Raw genomic sequence first — 8823 nt, 5'->3', positions numbered from 1 at the left:
ATCCATGAAAGCTTAGCCCAACCTAAATGAACTTGGCCCATTCCATATATATAAGAGTCCATATTTAATTAGTTCTTTTTGATCACTTAATTAATTCTAAATTAATTCTTGATCAATACTAATTAAATAATATGATTCCATATTAATATATTAGAACTTATAATATATTAATATAAATCATAAATATACTATTCTCAAAAGACTATCCATATAAATTGTGTCGGTGAAGTGCAACCCAAATGGACCATGTCGGGTCGGGTCAAGTACATACCAAATATAGTTATGGACTTAGACATTAATCCAACAGTTGGGATACCTACCTTCCTTTGGCAGAGTTTTCCTACAATAACAGCTATGACGCGAGTATCGACTTTCCTCCCTTCGAGATGTTGTACGGGAGGAAGTGCAGGGCGCCGATATGTTGGGGTGAGGTTGGACAGAGAGTCATGAGGAGTACCGAAGTGGTACTCAAGACGACCGAGAGGATCCAGCAGGTTTGGAGCAGGCTTCAGACTGCTCAGAGTCGGCAGAAAAGTTATGCCGACAAGCGTCGTTCGGACCTGGAGTTCCAGGTCGGGGATATAGTCCTCCTAAAGGTGTCACCTTGGAAAGGTGTCATTCGGTTCAGAAAGAGAGGCAAGTTGGGCCCCAGGTACATTGGACCTTTCAGGGTTGTAGCCCGGGTGGGCAAGGTGGCATATAGGCTGGACTTGCCAGCCGAACTCAGTCAGATTCACGGTACTTTTCACGTCTCCCAGCTGCGGAAGTGCCTAGTAGACGATTCAACAGTGGTGCCTTTAGAGGATATTCAGGTGGATGACAGCCTGAACTACATCGAACGGCCAATAGCTATCCTCGACAGGAAGTCGAGGGATTTGAGGAACAAGAAGGTGGAACTGGTGAAGGTGCAATGGCAGCACTGCAAGGGCTCAGAATGGACTTGGGAGCCGGAGGACGAGATGAGGGAGCACTACCCCGAGCTTTTTCCGGATTCAGCAGCAGACTTCGGGGACGAAGTCTAAAATAAGTGGGGGGGATTTGTAACACTCGGTTCCTGGTACGTATTTAAATTTAAGTAATTTCATGTTTTGCACGGGGACTCGACGAGTCGGGAGCCTGACTCGACGAGTAGGGCTGCCTGGATGAAACCCTAATATTTAGAGTTTGCCCCCTATTTAAACACTTATTCCAGCCTCATTTCAGCCTTCATTGTCCCTCTCACTTCCAGAAAGCCCTAACTCGAAACCCTAAAGCTTGTTGAGTGTTCTTGAGCCATTTTTGAGTATTTAGACTTGTCTAAAGCTTGAAGGAAGAGGTGGAAGCTTGGGGGTTCTTGAAGAAGCAAGTAGATCCAGAGATTTTGCTTCATTTCCAGCTTATTCAAGGCAAAAAGCTTGAACCTTGACTTATCATTTGACAGATCTTCTTTAAGGCTTGAATCTTGCCATATTTGGGACATTTCTAAGCCACCTTTGGGTTTAGAACATATTGGGGAGGGTTAGCTTCGGATCTGGAACCATTGAAGGTTCCCATGGCATAAAGGTGCCAACTTTATGGCCATGTGTGACAACCGGCAAGTTTATGGTCAAGTTAAAGTCAAGTCAAAGTCAAGTCAAGGTCAACGGGGCAACTGGTCAACTCATCTAGTGCTTATATGTTAGGAATTACCTTATGTTTTTTTAATGTATGACTATAAATCTTAATGCAAAGTAGCACTTGAAGGTTTCAAATGTTCAGAATTTAAAACCCTAATCTTATTAAGGAAGTAATAGCTTTATAAAACATTAGTAAGTGCCCTTCGGGGGTATATAACACTCGAAATGGGATGTAACTAAGTCTACGACCTTTGAGCTACGAAGAAAAACATTAATAAAGGCCCCCGACAAAGTCTCTCTCAATCTCTCCCACTGTATCTCTCTCTCTCCAAAATCTCTCCAAGAATATGAAGTCTCTCTCCAAATCTCTCTAAGAATATAAAGTCTCTCCCAAATCTCTCTAAGGATATCAAATCTCTCCCAAATCTCTCCTAGAATATGAAGTCTCTCCCAAATCTCTCCAAGAATATCAAATCTCTCCTAAAAATATGAAGTCTCTCCCAAATCTCTTCAAGAATATCAAATCTCTCCCAAATCTCTCCAAGTATGTGAAATCTCTCCCAAATCTCTCCAAGAATATGAAATCTCTCCCCAAATCTCTCCAAGTATGTGAAGTCTCTCCCAAATCTCTCTATGTACCTTCCTCAGTCGAAAACAGCCAAAAACCGGAGGAGAAAACCCAAAAGGACCCTCTTGGTCCTGAACCCTCTTGGTCCGGAACCCTCTTGGTCCGGAACCTCTTAGTCCGGAATACCTTCTAAGGAACCAAGAGGAGTGCATTTTCGGAACCCTTGTGCTTCGGACCTTCTCGCATGACTCCGGAAGATCTCGCTTAAGGCTGCTTCGGAAACGTCTAGACCCGCTTCGGAATTTTGAGTCGCTTCGCACCTGTTCGGTCCGGACCACTGACGCCGCCTCCTGACTTCGGAACTTCGCCTGTGACTCCGGAATTTCAAGATTTAGCTCCGGAACTCCTCTGTATGCTCCGGAAATCCGAGAAGATGCTCCGGAATTTGCTTAGTGGCTCCAGAATTCCTCCTAAGCCTTCGGACCCTCGCAGAAACCAGCCCCCACTCCGGATTTTTGCCATTTTCGGACCGTTTTACCATTTTAAGGCATTTTGACGCCGGAAATCACACCAAATTCATATTTTTCCTATCTTAGACCCCTTAAATCACTATTTTATGCCAAAAATCAATTATTTTAATATATTTATATAAAATAGAACCCAAGATTTTTAAGGAGATTCTAAGCAAATAAAGGGGTTTGACTTTATGATGTGATCCTAATTCCTCATTTCCCATGCAAATCTCAGTAAAACATGTATTATCCACAGGAATTAAGCCTTACCCACCAGCTTTCCATGCAAATGTCAAGTCACCCTTATCCTCCCCTTTTGATACGTGAACCTTTCCTCCCTTATTCCACTTCTCACTCCTCACTTCCAGAAAACTCACAAGAACACTCTCAACTCCTTCAAGCTCCAAGTTCATCTCTTCAAAGGAAATTCCCAGATTTCTTGGGTAAGTATTTTATCCTCTCTAAATAAATATTCTTTACATTATTCTAAGATTTCACTATATTTACACACAAAAATTATTCCTAGAATCTTTTAGAGATTTAAGAATCTTCCAAGTTTTGGAGTTGGAGACTTCCTCATCACTCTTCAAACCACCCAGCAAAGATAACCAAGGTGAGCTTCATACCCCACCTTTTTCCTTAGTTTTATTGATTTTGGGGGAGAGTACAAGTCACCTCTTGTTCTAAATTCTTGAATGATTGCATGTATACGTGTGTTTAATATGTGTGTTGCAATATTATCATTTTTTATTACTCTCTGTGAACGTGCGGTTTCACAGAACTCATGAAAATAAATATATTTTAATCACTACATGAATAATACAATTTACGAAAGGAGCCTCCCAAGTTTTTGGGGGTGTTTAACATGCACCCTTGTATCCATGCTCTTCATAATTAGAGATAAAAGTTGTTGAAATAGACCTTGAAATGTTGACACTAAGTCTAGAATTTCAAAATTTGAACTTTGTGTTCCATAAACGACTATTTGCAAACTATTAAGGGGTTATTTATAAAAATTTGATATAAGTAAGTTCACCAAGAATATATGCAAATAGAGCCTTTATGACAGAAAATTTTGCATGTCATAAAGCTGCTGTCATAACTTCACAGAAGTCATAGTTTTACACAAATCATAACTTAACATTTCCCCGGTAAATGGGGCCTCACTTAGTATTACATAGAGAGGAGAGCCATTTTAGCCAACTTCGCTAATATTGAATCGTTTCGATAAATATTTAAAGCGGATTATTTTCAACAAATGAAACGAAACGGAATATCTAGTCAACAAGTACAACTATTATTATTTATTTAGTAAATAATGGATTTGAACGATTTGCGCGAAACTGTTAGTACTCTAGTCAGACAAATCTTCACAGTACATATATTAATACAATATTGTACACTTTAAGTCCTGTAAGAGTTATAACTAGAGTCTCCTGGAGGGAGAGCGGGAATTTGTGTATAGATCTATACGGGGTTGACACCCCACACCTTCGCTGTTCGCTACAGCTAGACCGGCCAGTCTAGGGTGACAAATGTCTTAAACGAAACCGACGCCTGAAGAACGTCATAACCGGCACTCCGTCGTATTAGTATGGTTATAACGACTCACTAGAATATATCAGAAATGTACTTATACAGATTTTACCTTCGGGTTTATAATCAACTGTGTCTTGAATTACCTCAAATGAGACTTTTCGCACAAGTGTTATTGTTTTAAAAGCTACTATTTTATACATCAGAAAATATCGGATTTTCTGGAGGAAACGATTTTATTCGATTTTGAAAACAAAGAACTAAGACATACATGCAACTATACTCGATTTGAACAAGACTTACAACGATTTTAATCAGAAAATATTGGATTTTCTGGATTTCTAAACTATCATCAAAGTTTTATACGAAAACGCTTATGAACTCACCAACATATTTTATGTTGACGCTTTTCAAACGACTTGTATTCTCAGGAAACCATTAAGCAGGTTGTGGATCGCGGACTCAATATTATCTTGCTATATTATGGATTTGCTTACTGATGTCTCTTTTGTGTAAAATTTGAGAACATGAACATGTTGTAAAACAATGTAAGCTTGTTATATTGACATATGATGTTTGGGTTTGCTATGTTTCATTTATATACAATTGTTATGATATTGCACAATGATGTCACCCGCCTCCGGACGTTTCCGCCGTTCTGGTCCGGGGGTGTGACACCATGGGAGTCCTATGCATCATATAAACCCCACTTTAAGGCAATTTGAGCCAAATACCCCATGCATGGACGTCAAGTTCGTAGCTTTACGTATAATATGGACCCTAGGAGGTCAAATCTATGGTTTGGATGCATTGAGACCAACTAAAACCGATTGAATAGTTTTGGACAAAGAGGGACTCGGCAAGTCGCTTATATGACTCGGCGAGTCGGGTCGCAGTTTCCCCCAAACCTCTTCTGAGAATGGACAATATGTTGAATTGAAAGAAGACTCAGTCTGTGGGGTTCGTTATGGACTTGAAGATCGAAGGACTCGACGAGTTCAAGGATGAACTCGGCGAGTTCAAGGCAATGTCCCAACTGTATGAGATGGACTCGACGAGTTCAAGGAGATCTCGGTGAGTCAAAGTTTAAGCGCCTTAATTCGGATGAAGATGAACTCGACGAGTTCATGGAAGAACTCAGCGAGTCAGTTGTAGAAAGTCCCGATTTTTGTTGAAGGAGAACTCGACGAGCTCTTGATAGACTTGGCGAGTAGGGTCGGGGTTTTAGCATTTTGAGGATGTGGCGACTCAACGAGTTGGTGGACCAACTCGGCGAGTCGAGTCGACCAGGTGTTGACTTTGACCAAGTTGACTTTGACTAGGGTTTTGAATTTGTCTTGGACTTGGACTTAAGTTGAACTTTGTAAGGGTTACGAGTATGAAATGGTAATTAAGAAAGGTTGTTGTGTAGGAACTGAGGAGTTGAGAAGAGTTGATTTCCATACCGAGGGCAGTGCCGATACTACACGACATTGAGGTGAGTTACATTCCAGTAGAGGTGGGTCTACGACCACAATGCCGGCCTACAAGTAGGAGTTGTTGGATAGATGATTGTCTTTGTGATAATTATCTAGTTGTGTTGCTACTTGATATGTTTATTGTGCTTGATATGTGTTAGCAGTAGTAGGGGTGAAATAGTCCTCGGTTCCCGGTTGAAAGATACCGAAGGGGAGGGTAGCTCCCGATTACCGGTTGAAAGATACCGAAGGGGAGTATAGTTCACGGTTACCGGTTGAAAGATACCAAAGGGGAGCCCAGCTCTCAGTTATGCCCGACAGATACCGGTTGAAAGATACCGAGGAATAGGCATTATGTGGTATGCGGTATGATGGGGGAACCCACTAAGCTCTGTGCTTACGGTTTTCAGTTTTGGTTTCAGGTACCTCTTCGTCAAAGGGGAAGGAGCTGGCAGGTTAGCAGCGCGTCACACACACACATGATTCCGCATTTGAGATCTCTGGGATTGTACTCTGACATTATTACTATTTGATGATATGGTTTTTGAGACATGTGACTATGATATCATGATTTGATATGATATCGATGATGTTTTTCTGTGAACTATTTGATGAGTAACATAATTAAAACAAAATTTTTGGTCACGATTTTTGGGATGTTACAGCAATCCTATGGATCTATGGTTTCATGCTAATTACATCTACCCTAGAAAACGAAAATACAAAGAAGAAAAACACACCTCTTATGTAGCCCTTGATCTCCATGCTTGAGAGATTGATCCTCCATGAAGTTGCTTGGATGAGAGGACCCAAACCAGAATCCCTCTAATGGTATCACACCCAAAGACACAAAAGAGTGGAATAAAAATAACTAGGAGAAGGGTAAAGTTCGCAAACCCTAAGAGGGTTAGAAATCGTCCCTAAGAGGGGGAGGAAGAAGGTTTGGTGAAACTTCAAACCAAGGTGCAATGAAGAATGAAATCCATAAGGCCCTATTTATAGCTTTGGATCACTTCCTATGTTTTGTACTCCTTCCCCTGTGGGATGAGGAGGTAACCACGAAATTCACTATAACATCCCGATTATTTAAATAAATATATAGATAAAAATTTATATGAATAGTAGCCCTAAAATCCATAATATTTAGTGAGATGTTGGTTTTGGAAGCCAAATGTTATAATTTGGATTATTCGGGGGTTAAAGTGTAATTTCGGGACTTATTTGTAAAGAGTTTTAGAAGACAAGGGGTGTTTGGTAAGTATTAGGACTTAATATGGAAGGAATTATGGAAGCAAGGGCCAAAGAGGTAAATTCTGGATTTAAATTGTAAAGATTTTAGGAAGCTGGGGGCTAAAAGGTAAAATTTAGGTTTAAATTGGAAAAAAATCTAGTGGGGAGGGGACGATATTGGCAAAATGGCCAGAAGTTTGTGAAACATGGGTGAACCCATCACCCTCATGTGTACAGACTCCATATATAACCCATGCCATACTAAACCCTAACCCTAATCGATAAACCAGCCACCTTCCATTCTTCTATTTTTCCGGTGCCGCCACCACCGTGTCGAGGTCGTAGCCACCGAGCCAAGTGTCGATGTCGCCATTTCCGTTGTGGCTGGGGATGAAGATCGGCAGAGGACATTGTTCAGTCGGACATGAAGAGGGACGAGTCAGCCACCATGTCGCTGTGGTTGCTGCCGCTCGAAGACGCGTCCATCGCTGGACGCTATGACTTTCCTTGCCGGAAAAACAGGCCGTGGAGGAGCCGCTGCCACCATTTCTTCTTCTTCACTTCTTTCCGCTAGCCCCGCCTGTTGTCAAGCGCCTTTGCTGCCGCCGACAGCCTCAACCGCCGCTTCCTCTAACCCAACGCTGCCAGCCACCAAGCCGGTGGCTGAAGGCTACTGTTTTGCACCTTATCCCTCGGGTGTCGACGTATTGATGGAATGAAGAGCAAGAGGGAGACCACCGCCACCACCGTGAGGTGGTGGCTGTCATCACAAATCACCACCGTTGACCGCTGTTGCTGCCATCCCAAGTCCGATGATGTCGCCGCCGCGAGCCACCGGGTGGGTGGCTGGAGGGTGTTCTACTTTTTGAAGTGTGTGTTTGGGTGTTTTGTTAGCCGGAAATCGCAAGGAAGCCACCGCCACCACCATGAGGTGGTGGCTGCCACCATGTGCCGCCATGTGTGTGTGTTTATCTTAGTGAGCGGGTGTGTGTTTATTTGAGACTCTATCATTGTAAATTGTAAGAAAAAAATAGAATAATGGAAAGAACTTAAAACCACCACCGTAAGGTGGTGGCTACCGCCTCCTGCCGCCACCGGCCGCCGTGTCGGGTGGCGGTGTGCCTCGTTTGTATTATGACTCGTATGGGATGTTTGGACAAGGGACTAAAACCCTAATGGGCCCAATGAAGCCCTATTGGACCTAAAAGCCCAAACATGTGTCTAATGGGCTTAATGGACCCTAATGGATCTAAGGACTTAGCTAATGGGCCTATTGGGCTAATATGGGTTGGAAGCCCTAATTAGGGTTTGGAAAACCCTAACGCCATGAAACCCTAATTTGGGACTTATCGGGACCGCATCAGAATTATTTAATGAACTTAAAATATTAATTAATAATCATTGCAAATTAACCTAAGGCCATGTGGGACTTAATAGATTAAGTCCTTAATGGGTTAAGTGAGAAACACTTAACCCTAATCGTCATTTTATTTGAAACCCTAATTTCACTTGGGTTTATTGTTGGGCCTTTCTTTTGGGCTTTAATGATTGGGATAATAATGGGCCACCCAAGAATAAGCAATTGGACTAGAATAATTTAATGGGCCTAGGGCAAGGCCCATGTAAGGGAGTTTGGGCCCAATTTGGAAAATTGGGCCATAGATGGGCCATAGTTTGGGCCTTAATGATTATATGATATTGGGCCATTAGAGTGCCAAATGTTTGGAATGGACTAAATGGTCGGGCCTTTAAATGAGACCATGTAAAGGTTGGGCCCAATTTGGAAAATTGGGCCATATGTTGGGCTTTGGTCCATGGTTTGACTTTTGGGCCTTTGGATTGGGCCTTGGACTGAATAAAGCTAAGTTAGGGTAAAGTAGTCTTTTACCCCAAGTATGGAGTCGTGGTTATGCATTGGGAACCAA

Source organism: Lactuca virosa, chromosome 4 (genome assembly GCF_052849685.1).
Source record: "Lactuca virosa cultivar CGN04683 chromosome 4, Lactuca_virosa_CGN04683_v6, whole genome shotgun sequence".
In the NCBI taxonomy this organism is placed as follows: domain Eukaryota; kingdom Viridiplantae; phylum Streptophyta; class Magnoliopsida; order Asterales; family Asteraceae; genus Lactuca; species Lactuca virosa.
This window is presented reverse-complemented; position numbering follows the sequence as displayed.